The following is a 17,405-nucleotide window of genomic DNA, read 5'->3' as shown; positions in this document are numbered from 1 at the left end:
AATGGGAATAGAAGTGGTATGTATAGATATAAACACACACACGATGGAATATTATTCATCCTAAAAAATGAAATCTTGTCATTTGTGACAATACTGATGGATCTAGAGGGTATCGTGCTGAATGAAATATGTCAGACAAAGACAAATACCCATTACTTCACTTATATGTGCAATCTTAAAAGCAAAACAAACAAAATGAAAACACATTCACAGAGAGGAAGTCCACATGGGGCTAGGGAATCAGGCAAAATAGGTAAAGGGGATTTAGAGACAATCTCCCAACTATAAAATAAATAAGTCATAGGGATGTAATATACACCATAAGAAATATGGTCACTGTAATAATTTTGTATGAGGCCAAATGGGTACTAGGCTCATTGTGGTCATAATTTTTAATGTAATTAAAGGTCACATCATTATGTTGTACACTTGAATCTAACATAACATGTATACAAATATATTCAATAAAAAATAAAATGATTGATTTTAGTCAGTTAATTTTTGCGTACATAGAGCAATGAAGATAAATGAGGAAACAACCTATACTGCATTGCCTGATAGGTAGAATAAAGTTAATTATCATCTCCCACTAAAAATAAGTAGCATCTGGAAACTCTGTATGATCCCTCATTAAATAATATGTGTGATAATCATAATACAAGAGTTTATTTTTTCAAACCCCTCTCAGTATTATATAGGTTTAATTTAACAAAACTCAGTGGATTTCTTGAATGTCTAATTTGTCAAAAATTTATTAGAAAATAAATGGAGTATGATAATAGTTTTTAAAGTGACTTGACAGGTACCAAAGAGAAAAAAATAATATTATTTAATTAATGAATTAAACCTTTAAAACTCTGGAATCACTAATTGTAGAACTCCAGGGACTTTAGATATCATTTGAAGCCAACCTTCATATTTTCCCATTAAGCTATCTACAGACCAGAGAGGTAAATTTACTTTCACAATAAATGTCACACAGTGACATTCTGCACCTCCTAAATCCTAAGAGGTAATGATAATCTATAAGAAACCTAGGGAAAAGAACCCCTTCAGATATATGACATTTGTTAAGATTTAATGTATCAAGTACTTTTAATATTATGGCTCATTTAATCTTCAGAGAATCTATAAAAGCTATGACTTATTATCTCCACTTAATAGATGAGAAAATTGGTTCAAACTGTGAATAACTTACTCTGCCATACAGTGAGGGGTACAGTCAAATTTGATCCCACATGTATGACTGCAAATTTCAAACTCTTTCCACTAAGCCATACAAATAAAAGGGACTACTAGCAGAGTAGCCTCAGAAGCCAGATGGGAATAGTTTATCTGCGATTAATACTAATGGTACTACTACCACTAATAATAATTTTTTATATCTCAGTTCAGTTCAGTTCAGTCACTCAGTCATGTCCAAATCTTTGTAGAGTCAGACTGCAGCATGCCAGGCCTCCCGGTCCATCACCAACTCCTGGAGTTTACCCAAACTCATGTCCACTGAGTCGGTGATGCCATCCAACCATCTCATCCTCTGCCGTCCCCTTGTCTTCTTGCCTTCAATCTTTCCCAACATCAGGGTCTTTTCCAATGAGTCAGCTCTTTGCATCAGGTGGCCAAAGTGTTGGAGTTTCAGCTTCAACATCAGTCCTTCCAATGAACACCCAAGACTGATCTTTACGATGGACTGGTTGGATCTCCTTGCAGTCCAAGGGACTCTCAAGAGTCTTCTCCAACACCACAGTTCAAAAGCATCAATTCTTTACCACTCAGCTTTCTTTTTTTTTTTTTTTAATTTATTTTATTTTATTTTTTAACTTTACAATATTGTATTGGTTTTGACATATATCAACATGAATCCTCCAAAGGTATACACGTGTTCCCCATCCTGAACCCTCCTCCCTCCTCCCTCCCCATACCATCCCTCTATACAAGCAATAAATGCTGGAGAGGGTGTGGAGAAAAGGGAACCCTCTTACACTGTTGGTGGGAATGCAGACTAGTACAGCCACTATGGAGAACAGTGTGGAGATTCCTTAAAAAACTGGATATAGAACTGCTTTATGACCCAACAATCCCACTGCTGGGCATACACACTGAGGAAACCAGAATTGAAAGAGACACATGTACCCCAATGTTCATCGCAGCACTGTTTATAATAGCCAGGACATGGAAGCAACCTAGATGTCCATCAGCAGATGAATGGATAAGAAAGCTGTGGTACATATACACAATGGAGTATTACTCAGCCATTAAAAAGAATACATTTGAATCAGTTCTAATGAGGTGGATGAAACTGGAGCCTATTACACAGAGTGAATAAGCCAGAAAGAAAAACACCAATACAGCACTCAGCTTTCTTTTTAGTCCAACTCTCACATCCATAGATGACTACTAGAAAAACCATAGCCTTGACTAGATGGATCTTTGTTGGCAAAGTAATGTCTCTCATTTGTAATATGTTGTCTAGGTTGGTCATAAATTTCCTTCCAAGGAGCAAGTGTCTTTTAATTTCATGGCTGCAGTCACCATCTGCAGTGATTTTGGAGCCCCCAAAAATAAAGTCTGACACTCTTTCCACTGTTTTCCCATCTATTTCCCATGAAGTGATGGGACCAGATGCCATGATCATAGTTTTCTGAATGTTGAGTATTAAGCCAACTTTTTCACTCTCCTCTTTCACTTTCATCAAGAAGCTCTTTAGTTCTTCTTCATTTTCTGCCGTAAGGGGGTGTCTTCTGCATATCTGAGGTTATTGATATTTCTCCCAGAAATGTTAATTCCAGCTTGTGCTTCTTCCAGCCCAGTGTTTCTCATGATGTACTCTGCATAGAAGTTAAATAAGCAGGGTGACAATATACAGCCTTGACGAACTCCTTTTCCTATTTGGAACCAGTCTGTTGTTCCATGTCCAGTTCTAACTGTTGCTTTCTGACCTGCATACAGATTTCTCAAGAGGCAGGTCAGGTGGTCTGGTATCCCATCTCTTTCAGAATTTTCCACAGTTTATTGTGATACACAATAAAGCTTTGGTATAATCAATAAAGCAGAAATAGATGTTTTTCTGGAACTCACTTGCTTTTTCCATGATCCAGCGGATGTTGGCAATTTGATCTCTGGTTCCTCTGCCTTTTCTAAAACCAGCTTGAACATCTGGAAGTTCATGGTTCACATATTGCTGAAGCCTGGCTTGGAGAATTTTAAGCATCACTTTACTAGTGTGTGAGATGAGTGCAATTGTGCGGTAGTTTAGGCATTCTTTGGCATTGCCTTTCTTTGGGATTGGAATGATATCTGACCTTTTCCAGTCTTGTGGCCACTGCTGAGTTCTCCAAATTTCCTGACATATTGAGTACAGCACTTTAACAGCATCATCTTTTAGGATTTGAAATAGCTCAACTGGAATTCCGTCACCTCCACTAGCTTTGTTCATAGTGAAGCTTCCTAAGGCCCACTTGACTTTGCATTCCAGGATGTCTGGCTCTAGGTGAGTAATCACACCATCATGATTATCTTGGTCATGGAGACCTTTTTTGTACAGTTCTTCTGTGTATTCTTGCCACCTTTTCTTAATATCTTCTGCTTATATCTAAGTGTAACTCTAAAATTTAAAGTAAACTCACACATATGCTATTTTATTTGATTGTCAGTACAACCTCTGAACTGTGAAATAAATATAAATGGTAGGAAAATTGTACCCACTATTCCCAGCTTACCTAAAACAGCTCATATATATGAGACAGTTATATATATCAAGTATTTTATATATATGAGTAATATATATGAGTAATGAGTAACTCACTCATTGCCTTTCTAAATCAATGCCTATATTAGTATTACCTCCTCTTTCTAAAGTTGAAGTCCCATTTATGAACATCTACTTGATAGTGGCGATCCATATCACTCAGATAATGATAGAAAATTTAGTGTCTTAAGAGTAAATCGTAGATGAAAGACTCTGCAATAGGAAAATCAATGTGATACAAGAACAAGATACTTCTAATCTGAAGGTATGTGTCCTTGTGCTAATTGCCTGTCCCTTTATTAAGGAGATTGCAGCTAATTATTAGGGGTGTTATGAACCATTCTAAAATATTTATTCCCACCAACAAATACTTTTGAATGTTCAGTAAAAGAGAAGCCTTGATTTGGCAGAAATTGAGATGGCTTTTGTGGGCTCCACAACCTCTCAGGAATCTAGGCACTGATAATTTGCTTTGGCGGAAAAGGAATCTGTGAGAAGTAGATTTCTGCATGAGTTCTATAACTAAGAAAGATAAATACTTCCCACCCTTTTCCTCAGTCCAGGCCCATGACTGGGATTGAAGCCGTAAGAAAAAAAGGCATTTCTAAACTGGTTCTGAGGCAGAGATTGTAGGAAATACATCATAGTCTTGGATCTCAAAGGTGTACAGCTTGGGAGTTCCAGGAGACAGTGTCTGGATAACATGGCAACTGACCAGCAGAGCAACAGCAAGGCTTTGGTAGGTGTGGTGGAGCTGAGTGTCCCTGACAGAGACTCAGTGAACAGCCCTGGCCACTGGCAAGACTGAGGTTTATACCAAGCACATGCAAACAAATATCTCCAGAAATACATGGGTGAATTTTTCAAAAAGCTGAGGTCTATGGGCAAAAAAGGAGAAGAAATGTTTTCAGTAAAATCTGGGTAGATATGCTAAAAACTACCACACAATTGCACTCATCTCACATGCTAGTAAAGTAATGCTCAAAATTCTCCAAGCCAGGCTTCAGCAATATGTGAACCGTGAACTTCCAGATGTTCAAGCTGGTTTTAGAAAACGCAGAGGAACCAGAGATCAAATTGCCAACATCCTCTGGATCATGGAAAAAGCAGGAGAGTTCCAGAAAAACATCTATTTCTGCTTTATTGACTATGCCAAAGCCTTTGACTGTGTGTATCACAATAAACTGTGGAAAATTCTGAAAGAGATGGGAATACCAGACCACCTGACCTGCCTCTTGAGAAACCTGTATGCAGGTCAGGCAGCAACAGTTAGAACTGGACATGGAACAACAGACTGGTTCCAAATAGGAAAAGGAGTTCGTCAAGGCTGTATATTGTCACCCTGTTTATTTAACTTATATGCAGAGAACATCATGAGAAACGCTGGACTGGAAGAAACACAAACTGGAGTCAAGATTGCCAGGAGAAATATCAATAACCTCAGATATGCAGATGACACCACCCTTATGGCAGAAAGTGAAGAGGAACTCAAAAGCCTCTTGATGAAAGTGAAAGTGGAGAGTGAAAAAGTTGGCTTAAAGCTCAATATTCAGAAAATGAAGATCATAGCATCTGGTCCCATCACTTCATGGGAAATAGATGGGGAAACAGTGGAAACAGTGTCAGACTTTATTTTTCTGGGCTCCAAAATCACTGCAGATGGTGACTGCAGCCATGAAATTAAAAGACGCTTACTCCTTGGAAGAAAAGTTATGACCAACCTAGATAGCATATTGAAAAGCAGAGACATTACTCTGCCAACAAAGGTCCGTCTAGTCAAGGCTATGGTTTTTCCTGTGGTCATGTATGGATGTGAGAGTTGGACTGTGAAGAAAGCTAAGCACTGAAGAATTGATGCCTTTGAACTGTGGTGTTGGAGAAGACTCTTGAGAGTCCCTTGGACTGCAAGGAGATCCAACCAGTCCATTCTGAAGGAGATCAGCCCTGGGATTTCTTTGGAAGGAATGATGCTAAAGCTGAAACTCCAGTACTTTGGCCACCTCGTGAGAAGAGTTGACTCATTGGAAAAGACTCTGTTGCTGGGAGGGATTGAGGGCAGGAGGAGAAAGGGATGACAGAGGATGAGATGGCTGGATGGCATCACTGACTCGATGGATGTGAGTCTGAGAGAACTCTGGGAGTTGGTGATGGACAGGGAGGCCTGGCGTGCTGCGATTCATGGGGTCACAAAGAGTCGGACACGACTGAGCGACTGAACTGAACTGATATAAAACAAGTTTATTTGCTAGGCTGGTGAGGGAGTCAAATCCAAACATGTAATGCTATAAAATGTAGGCTTTACAACCATAGGTTATTAAAACTGAAATGATGCTTACATAGTATAGAGTCCAACCCCATTTGGTCTCTCATGGGGAAACTGAGGTCTCATGTTACTTCCTTCTCAAGGAAACAAGCCTCGAGAGTGATTAAGGCAGAGCTTATGACCATTGCTTTCCACCGGATCATGGTGCAGATTTTTCTCACAGCTGGTCCATTTCATTTACTTAAAAGAGCTTTGCATTTAGCACTCTTGGGCTTCTTTAAATTTTTGAGAAGTGAGAATTCTTTTTAATAGAACATGGGCTTTGCAGTTTTAGAAATACTAGTTTTTGTAAATATCAAATTCTTCCCTGAACCAGCTCTTTGAAAAGGCTTTGATGTAAAAAGAAAATTATTTCTAAAATAACTTTTTTGTAACACCAGCAAGGGCACCTCAGGACAATTTATCTTTTCTGTGCTATTCATCTAATATCCTTACATTTAAAATGCTAGTACAAGACAAAAATATCGAAATCAAATGCAACATTGACTTAGAAATTTGTCCAGTTAAGTCTTGCTGTTGCCTCTGGTCTTTTTTATACTTTCAGAATGAAATGATTTAAATTTGGAAAAGAAGGATGCCACATGTTGCCTGGAAAGTCAATGATAGTTTTAAATTTAATATCATATGTAATGTGTAGTTAAATATTGAATTGGAAGGATGTGGCTAGTGTCTACCATATATACATACATATTTATAGTCTAAGCCTATGTATACAGGCTCAGACTGCCTCTACATTAAATAATTAGCAGAGACCATCTTCTTTATCAGTATTAGAATAAGAGTAAGAATTTTGAGTTCTAATTTCAGCTCACTTTCTAATTGCTTTGTGGTCTTGTGTGATTTAATTTCTATCTTCAGTTCTTGGTTTCTAGAAGAGTATGCATGTATGTTTCCTTCCTAACCTAATAAAACAGTGTCATATATATTGGTATTGATTTAGAAGGGCAATGAATGAGTTATTGATATACAATATAATATTGATTTATGTTGTCTCATACAGATCATTAGCTGTTTTAGTAAATCAGGAAATAGTGAGTATACTTTTCCTACCATTTGCATTTATTTTATAGTTTAGGGATTGTACTGACAATCAAGTAAATAGCATATGTTGGTGATTACTTTAAATTCTAGAGTCCCATTGAGATATGTGTGTGTGTGTGCCAAGTCACTTCAGTCATTTTCAACTCTTTGCAAACCTATGGACTGAAACTGGCCAGGCTCCTCTGTCCATGGGATTCTCCAGGCAAGAATACTGAAGTGGGTTGCCACGCCTTCCTCCAGGGGATCTTCCCGACCCAGGGACTAAACCCATGTCTGTTACATCTCCTGCATCAGCAGGAGGGTTCTTTACCAGTAGCACCACCTGGGAAGCCCCCATTGAGATATAAGGAATCATTATTGTTTACTTAGAAAATCTTCCCATCTAGCTGTTGAGACTACATCACTAGCAATCTCTTCCATCAGTAGGCTGAGGTCTTGCAGTTGGTTAGCAGTGCACTGAGGGTGAATCAGAAGGAGAGAGTCCTATTTCATACTCAAATATCCTAAGGGTTGCTGATAACTTAGCCATAGTTTATCTTGACTGACAGACAATATCCTATTCTCCTCATCAGATCAACTCTATGGTCACTTCTTTCTCCTTGAACGTAAATCCTAAAATACTGTGTTGGGTTTGAATTCTCGAAGTCCTATCTAGAGTAAATAACTAATACTTTTATTTCCATGCCTACTTAAGAACCAAAAACAAAGGCAAAGTCGGGCTCCTCTAGAAGGAAGGCATCACAATCTATTAGCTGGGAGAATAGCAACCCTTCATCACAAACGGAGGTCTGAGGAGGGAAAGTAAGATGGCATGTGATCTTTTTATTCTAATTACTGACTCAAAAGAGAAAAGTCTCATCCTAACCCACAACACACAAACGCATGATGGCAAGTCCAAACAACCATCACCCATGGCACCTAGAAAGTGACCAGAAAAGAATTATCTCCAAGAATTCTGAACTGGCTGTGGTCTGTCTCTCTTTCACCCTGGAATTGCTCTTCCCTTAATTGGTCATTGTGAGTGTGTGTGCTTAGTCACTCAGTAGTGTCTGACTCTTGTGCAGCCCCTTGCACGGCAGGCTGCCAGGCTCCTCTGTCCATGGAATTCTCTAGGCAAGAATACTGGAGTGGGTAGCCATTCCCTTCTCTAGGGGATCTTCCCAACTCAGGGATTGAAGCCAGGTCTCCTGCATTACAAGCAGATTCTTTACTGTCTGAGCCACCAGGAAAGATAAATTTGTCATTGATTGATACATAAGGTACCAATCCAATCAAGAATCAAGTCATCACTGTCATTCTACAGATGCTGTGCCTTACCTGTTTATCTATAGGTATATCTCACCCATGTTCTCAGTTATCACAGTCTTCCCTGTATTGACTGATGATTTTATTATGTATTACAAGCAGTTTTCTGTCTGGCAATATATCATAATCCTTTCCATGCTTAACATTTTTAGCCAACACCCTATTCTATCATCATTTGGGAAGTTTAGAATACAGCATATACATATCACTTCCCATTCTCTATGATATGTTAAACTCTAGTTTTCTACTAGCATCAGCTTGTTATGTTTGGCACATTCTGATGAGCCAGCCTGATTATTCTGAATTAATGATGTTTCTTCACTATTCTTAATGAAATCTGGTTGATCACAATCTTCAAAAAGGCAAATGAGAGGTATGAGAAATCACCACCATGTAGGAAGTTGGAAAACTTAACTTCTCTATTTAAGAGGGGAAGGTGAAAGTGAAAGTGAAGTCTCCCAGTCATGTCTTACTCTTAGCAACCCCATGGACTGCAGCCTACCAGGCTCCTCCGTCCATGGGATTTTCCAGGCAAAAGTACTGGAGTGGGCAAGGGATTAGTTTGAATTCACTCTCTGAACTCATGGCTGACACTTCTGTTGTCCTCTGTATTCTTTAAGGCTCAGTGTCTAATGTGATTCCTTTGTCTCCTTGAAGAGCCTCATGGGCATAGGGCACACTCATATCATCTGAGGAAGCCTGCAGAGCACCTAGCAGACCAGGATGCATAGCCATTGTTGATAATTTCAACTTTAATCTTTTGTACTTACAGTGAGTTTACAGAAAAACAATTCATGTTGGATTAATAACAACCTTGTATATAAAATTGTCTAATAAGCTCTTCATTAAATAAAATAAAATGACTCAGTTTATCCAGCATATTTCCATTAGAAATGAACAGTTTATAAATTATCTGTAAAGTTTGGTGAGCAATTCCTCAGCATCAAGAATTAATCTGCATTCAACAAGTGAGCAATTTAACTTCCTTCCCATCCATACAATCAGCAGCAACATCATATCCAAGGGGAGGAAAGCATAAAACATGTTTGGATATCATAATGAATTCGATTACAATAACACCAAATTAAGCCTATTTTCATTTTGATATTATAAAAAAGCAGCAGGAGGTTTGACTAGATAACTTGCTTTTACTTTATTAAATTCCTTATGTTACAGTCAGCTGGATTGAGTGCTCCCTGGGAGTAAATTAAGAACATTTGGGCCTTGTCTTTACATTCCAAACAGTGTGGCTTTTACAATTCATTTTACTTGGGATGCCAGAGGGAAATTAAGAAGAGCTCCCTAGTTCCTTGGCTTGTTTATTGCCTTCTTTATGCAGAAGGGTTTACTCCCACCTTCAGGTCATGAAATATCACACTGTGGCATGAGGCAAATAAGACTGACTTGTCCCAAGAGCACCATCTCTGTTGTCCAGGACAAATGTCACACAAATACGGGAATTGTCCACATCCTGTTCACTTAGGAGTGAACCGAAACCCTAAGCCCTCCCTCCTTTTCGGTCAACACATATTTATGGCTCCATCTCAACAATGCTAATTAATTAAATGTTTGCTTAGTGGACTAAAAGAGCACACCTCCCAAAGCTTCAGGCAGACACTAAGAGGATTTTAAGTTTGGCTATAAAGGGAAAAGGGCACTTCTGAAATGTTAGAATCCTAATTTACAATGGCATACTGGTACAAGAAGGAAAAAAAGGCCCCTAAATAAAACTGAGTCAACTTCAGCAGTCCTCAAACAGTTCATACCACTAACTTGGAGCACATGTCCAACTGCAGCCAAGTCTAATGAAAGCTTGAATACTCAGTTCTCTAATGGCCCTGCCACTTTCCCTTTGCAGCTTCCTGTTTCTCCATATGTTATGGTGTTCGAAATCTATTTTTATAGCAAGTTTATTACATTTCATTTCCTAACAGTTGGCACATTTTGTCTTACTGCAGCCATGTTATGAAGTCAGCCACACGTTATCCTATCATCAATTGCTGGGGCTGTGAATCTTCTTGTCTATTGTCAGGGATTTGATTTTCTCTAGTAAAATGTGTTTTCCTCTGCAGGCTTCACCAGAGCATTCACAGCAGCTGAAAAGGGAAGGCTGAGAGGCAGGGCTAGCCACTGGCCCAAACCCAAACGGAACGCTGTTGGGTCCTATGGTGGGGCAAGAAGGGAGGGAGGCCTCCTTCCCCAGACAGGACAGCACGTGTTCGACATGTGTTTCCTCTCAGTGCATGCCACTGGATTTTTTTTTTTTTTTTTGCAGGGCCAGTTCTGGACTGAAGATGAGAAAGTTGTACCTTCCAACTCAAGAACAAAGCAATTTTAGAAACCATTGGTCAAACTGTAGAGAAAAGGTTTCCGGTACCCAGGAAGAGAGTTCATTAACTTTTATTGAAATAAGCACAGGAAAAAGCAACGTCCACTTTTTCATGCCATATTTTACATGTGAGCAGGTGCAAAGGGTTCTGCTATGAAAACATCATCAATATTGACAGACATAAAAAAATGGTTATGCATTTGGATATGTTATAAATTGATTTGGATATATTCTTATTAGAATATTGATAGACACGAGAAATGTTCATATTATACAATAGAGTGTTTGGCATAATTGTAAAGCACTCCTTTTCATATCCCCTCCACTCTCCTGTTCTCACTCTGTCATGCTCATTTTACACTCCGTAAGCCTTGGTTAAATCCAACTGTCTGTCTAATCCACACCTGAACCTGAGCATCAGAGAACTGTTAAGAAAAAGCACTCAATCTTGCTGAGTGACTTCACCTAAAATTTTCAATATGTGTGTGTGTGTGAATCTATCTATTTATCTATCTATCTGCAGAATCACCCAATCCCCTGGTTTAAATGTATAAATGTTGGTTTAAATGTAAATATATTCATTGATTATACAACACACAAATTGTATCTTCAGTGCTGATTTCCCTCCTGAACTATATAGATTTATAGAAATAATAAGATTAGTATTAACTGAGCATCTTTTATACATAATGAGAAGTTCACATGTATTATGACCAAAAGAGAATTATGTCCTCTCCACTTTCCCCCAGTTATTCTTTCCCCCATCACTATTCTCAAGAAATGGTACATCATTGTTCCTGCACCTCACTCCAAAAAATCTGCAGTCATTTTTTTTACCACTCTTTGTTCCCCATAGCCTATGTCCAATCTGCTAACAATAATTGCATTGTTATGCAAAATTACAGTTAACAGCAACCATTCCTTACTAACAGCGTCAGTTCAACTTATAATTTTTTTTGTCTAGAATAGCTTTCAAATGGTCAAGCACTTCTGTTTCTTCCCCCCAAAGGTCACTTTTGCATGGTATACAAAGTGATATTTTTGTAAAGCATAATTCAGGTTATATCACTCATATGACTAAAACCATCCAATGACTTCACACATACTGTAATGTTATACATTGGTATATTTTTAATATATTCATCATCCTATGAGGCGTTGTTGTTGTTGTTATTGTTCAGTCGCTAAGTCATGTCTGACTCTTTTGCGACACCATGGACCATGCTCCTCTGTCCACAGGATTCCCCAGGCAAGAATGCTGGAGTGGGTTGCCATTTCCTTCTCCAGAGGATCTTCCAGACCCAGGGGTTGAACCCATGTCACCTGCATTGGCAGTAGTAAACACCACTGAGCCACCAGGGAAGCCCCATATGAGGCATATTTTTCTGCAGTTTTTTTCAAGATGAATTAATTCTTCCACTCAGCAAATATTTATTGAGTGTCGACAAGGATCCAGGCACTACACTCACCTCTGGAAATACAGGAATGGAGAAGGAAGAAATCTTGTAAGAACTTACACTATTTGCTCTGCTGTCTCACTGCACATTTGTCCTGTTGAGGAAAATAATACATGTTCACTACATGAAATTTGGAAGACACAGAAAATCATACAGAAGAAACATAATATACTACATAATTAATGTTACTTCCAGTGTCCTCTCATGCTTTTCTGTATTTCCTTACTGTATTATTCCTGTGGCCATAGCCTATGTTTCTGCATTCCTTAGTACCCAGGTCAGGATAGTCCATCCCAGCTGGGTTTTGGAAATTACTTCAGTCCTGAGCTATCTTCCCAATGACTGAGATCATGCCTTATCAAAGTCTTGTACTGTAGGGGGGCAAGCTTGTCCTTCTGTCTACCTTTCTAGAGAATCCTTCCTTGATGTATGCATCACATTTAGTATCTATCTCTAGGTTACAAAGGATCTATCTCTAACCCTCAATTAAAAAAGCAGGAGAAGCTCCAAACTTTAGGCATGTATCTTATGGTTTTGTTGATTTAACCTCCAAAGCAAGCAAAGGAAAGGGGCTGCTGGTGGTTGTTCTTTTATAAAAACAGCCAGATCAGACATCCTGGGGGACTTCTTGGCTGATTCTAAAACTGCCATCAAGCTCATATGCCATTCATAAATATTAAGAAATAGAAAACTCAAGCATAAGCACGAGAACTTCAAATAAAATCAAAAGCCCTGTGAGAATGTAGTTTTACTGCGGAACTACTGCACAGCCTGAAGTCATAAAGAGAAGCACCAGGGAACTGATTAACTAGGACTGTAGTGACAGTAAGCCAGAAAATACGTTTTCCCTTCAAAGGCAGAGAATCTGATAGCCCTGCATGATACAGTGCAATGCCACATGCCTCATGGACACCAATTTAAATCCAAGCAGGGTCAGTTGTCAGAGCACAAGTCATTTGTGTCCAATAGCATTTTATTAGCACATGCACTATGTTTCAAAGTTCTGAACCCCATTCTTCGCGGGTATGAGTACATCAATAAGAACATGGAAGGGGGATTAACATATACACACTACTATATATAAAACAGATAACCACCAAGTACCTAATTTACAGCACAAGGAACTCTATTAAATATTCTATAATAACCTATATGGGAAAAGGATCTGGAAAAGAATGGATATATGTGTGTAAATATATGTGTGTGTGTATATATATATATATATATAAAGTGAATCACTTTGTTGTACACCTGAAACTAACCCAACACTGTAAATCAACTCTACTCAAATATAAAATAAAAATTAAAAATAAATTAATTAAAATAATATTACTCAATTTGTTCTCACTTGGACTCCAAAACAACCCATGTCCACATAATACAAGAAACTAGCAAATAATGAGTAGCAGAGAAACTCAATTTTATAATAATTATAATAATAGCCACAGCAAGGTGTTTTTACACCTTGTATTTATGTACTACTTTACAACTTTTACATTTATGGTTTTGTTATTTCTTTTAGCAACTCAATGAAATTAACTAATTTACAAATTTTTATTGGTTTTATTTTACAAAGGTGAAAAACTGAAGTTCAGATTGCTAAGTAACTTGCACCTTGATTTGTAACCTAACTCAAATCCTAACCATGAAGAGAAGGGAACTAGGACTCTAATGTGGGCCTTCTGATTTCAAGTCTACAATTCTTTCTTAAACAGCATGTTGTCTCTTTTTAAGGGTTTTGTAACAACTCAGTCTTTAGAAAAAAGTAATTTCATCAATTGGACAATTTAGAGAATAAACCATTGTCCAGGTATTTTTTCCCTAGTGCAGAAATACTATATTCTTTCACAGTAGAGCAATTATGCAGTACTTTTAGAATAATCAGTTGAACATACTATAATTATTCACAGTAGAAAATGTATATCTGTTCTTTCCTCAAGTTGATAATAATAAAGCCAAAAATTAAATAACAGCATTATGTTTATTGATTACTTTACATGTGACAGTTTTTACTTTTAAACCTTGTAAGAACTTAGCAAAATGAGCATTATACCCTGTTTTTCAGATGGAAACTCAAGAATATAAAGGTTAAGTACGTTGAACAAGCACAGAGAAAATGTAGCAGGGCTGGGGCAAAATTTCTATTGATCTGATTTCAAAGCCTGTGGTCAATCATTACAATTTTACCAAGAGGATAAGAAGCACACAGCAGAATCACTAAGGAACCTTCTCTGAGGATGGTACAAGGAATACCAGACTTTGAAAACCTGTGTCATTTTTTTTTTTAAGGACTCACTGGATCAAGAGAAAATATGTAAAATTATTTTCTCAAGTACTCTGCTATTTTTCTAGGGAAAATATCCAATATATATATTTTACAACTAATGTACTGACATACCAAATTCAAGTATAATATCAACTTAACAGCAAATATTCATTAATACTGAATGCAAAATACTGTAAACTCCATGGTCTTAGCAATATGAGGAGTTCAAGATTAAAAAAAAAAAAAAGACTAAACAGACATACCTAAAGCCTTGGAGAGCCAGTGGAGGAATCGTTGCAAGCTACAATAAAACAGAAATGAAATATTGTACGAGTTGCGAAAGCCATAGTTCTCAAGTTTTAGTGGGGATTGGAAACACCTGGAGGACTTAACAGACTGTTGGATCCCACCCCCTGAGTTTCTGCCTCAGACAGTCTGGGAAGAATCTGAGAATTGCATTTCTAACAAGTTTCCAGGTGATACTAGTGTTGCTTGATCCTTGGTCTCCTCCCTCCATGGGATTCTCCAGGCCAGAGTACTGGAGTGGGTGGCTATTTCCTTCTCCAGGGGATCTTCCTGACCTAGGGATTGAACCTGGGTCTCCCACATTCCAGGCAGACGCTTTAACCCAATTCTAAGAGAGTGTAGAGGGAGATGCGATAAGCCTTCCAAAGCAGAAGTAATACTTCACGGAGGACTCAACTTTTGAACTGCATTTTGACAAAGAAGCAGAATTTCAGATATTGAGAGATAATTGCTTCAGTCTCAAGAAGAGGCATAATCCTTCAGGCTCTTCTTTCTCATTTTAGTGATTTGGTTATTCTACTCTTGCAAAATGAATATGAAACCATGTCTCCTTATTCAACAACTCAGTATACTTTGTTTTCTAGGCTTAAACCAATGTACTGATATCCAGAAAAGAATGAAAGAACAGTTTCAGCACATTTTAAGCCTTTAAATTCTTTCTTTTTTCCATTTTGAATAATTTCAATTTCCTCTGAAACTTTACATTTTGTTTTACTTGGCCCTCACCTGACTCTCACATTCTAGGGATGACTAAGAAAATGAATGAAGTGTTGATCAAGTTTTATTTTGTAGGCTTGTTTGATTATAATGGCCAAAATAGTCACAACTTCTCATGTAAGTATGTGTCCTAGTTTTAAACCAAGAGGCAAAAAAGAAAAAAAAAAAGAGTTGGAAACATTTCTAAAAGCATTTAAACTGTATGCTGAAGCTGGAGAATAATCAAGAGATAAAATAATACTAACTTGTGAGAATAATTTTGTTCCCAGTTCCTCTATCATTTTACCACCTGGTTCTAATGAAGTAATTTAAGTTCTCATTGCTCTGAATTTTATATTTGTAAAACAGGGATAATATTTGCCAGGAGGCTTAGTTAATGATTGAAAATCATTTTGAGATCATTGGGAAAGGACAATAAAACACCATTTCTCTTCTTTGAGTTTTGATAATCAAATGATCAAAAAAGAGGAATTAATACTCTTTCAGCAACAAATCCTTTTAAAGTCATTTTCCTACTACTAAGTTGCTTATTGTCATGATAAATGTATATTAGATTCCAATATCGTCAAGTACATACAATCATTTCTACTAATGGTTTTTATTCCATTTCTCTTGCAGATGTAACAACTAAGTGGAAGATAATTCAAATGTTTTCAGTCTAGACATGAGAAAACTTTTCCCATAAAGGGCCAGGTAGTAAATAATTTAGATTTTGCAGGCCACATAGGAGCATGTGATCACAATGATCATGCTCACAAGTCATTGAAAAGTGGGACAAAGTATCACAACTAATCATTATCATTTTTCATTTCCATCCCCCAAAGCATCAGCATCTCTTCCCTCTTCTTTTACTTACTCAGATTTAGTCAGTAATAAAAATTGAGGTAGAATTCACTGATCTTAGCTTTTTTTGTTATAAAATGGATTGCTTTCAAAAATAACACTGTTGTTTTCAAGTTTTGTTTGGCTTCCCCAAAATAATTTATTAAGTCAAGCTGGTTGATTTCAGTATCCCAAATGTAAGCCATCCTGTTTCATTCACATTTTCTATTTTGTTTTGCCTACTGCTTTACTACTTGTGTTTCCTCATGAGCCTTTACAGAAAATAATACTATTCCTTCAGTTGTGCAAATTGAAAACCTATTTTTAAGGAGCTGTGTTCCAGCCATCTTGATTATCCTACTTTCCATTCCCCTCTTCATTTATTTAAAAAGAAAAGACTATATACAAGCCCCCATCTCTCTCCTGAGTGTAGTTGTGGAAGCCTGTTGTATTCTTATTAACGCTTTTACACACATTTCATTTTGTTTCCTATTGCAGCGATAATTTACCTTCGTGTTTGCTTTTCTGTTTAGACTTCGTTTAAGAAGTTTTGTCTAAAGTGCTTTATATAAAGATTCCTAATTAGGTCTCCTTTTAAAATGATTTAAAGTGGAAATTGAGAGTCTCACAATTTAAGTTGCAACAATTTACAAAAATTGTTTAAAGATTTTTGCTACTTTGTGGTTATAATTAAGGTTTTTAAGATTAAGAGCTTCTTTTAACTGAGATGGACTTTTACACAAAGATCCTCAAAACTTCGTAAAAATCAATAAAACATTTCTTATTTTAGTCTAATATAGAAGTAATATATTTTATGCTATAGAAAATGGAAAAGATACTCATTTTTAATATTTGACCATAATTTCACAATTTAATATTAAGTTCTTCCCCTGCCCCCATTTCTACGGTGTACACTTCAGAAATCAGCCTATCAGTCCTAGACACGAGTCACACTGTCATGTTTCCCTTCAGTTCATAATTGGAAATCAGTCAGTCACAGAAATGTCTTCATAGCACTGTGATTTAGCCTTATGTCCTCGGCTTTTATCGAGGGCTGACATAATAAAGGGCTCTGTGAAGAAACTCTTTGG

At 37.3% G+C, this 17,405-nt stretch overlaps 1 long non-coding RNA gene across 2 annotated transcripts in view; it reads right to left on the bottom strand.

Annotated features, from left to right (window-relative positions):
* LOC112446399 (uncharacterized) overlaps positions 1-17,405 on the bottom strand; it is a 376,379-nt gene that overhangs the window by 124,252 nt on the left and 234,722 nt on the right. For both annotated transcript variants that reach the window (XR_009494251.1, XR_003034383.2), the window contains exons 3-4: positions 14,733-14,770; positions 12,216-12,297 (exon numbers count right to left, since the gene is read on the bottom strand). This is a non-coding gene — a long non-coding RNA (uncharacterized lncRNA). The remainder of the gene's footprint in view (positions 1-12,215; positions 12,298-14,732; positions 14,771-17,405) is intronic.

The sequence above is a fragment of the Bos taurus genome, chromosome 4 (assembly GCF_002263795.3).
Source record: "Bos taurus isolate L1 Dominette 01449 registration number 42190680 breed Hereford chromosome 4, ARS-UCD2.0, whole genome shotgun sequence".
Lineage (NCBI taxonomy): Eukaryota > Metazoa > Chordata > Mammalia > Artiodactyla > Bovidae > Bos > Bos taurus.
This window is presented reverse-complemented; position numbering and strand designations above follow the sequence as displayed.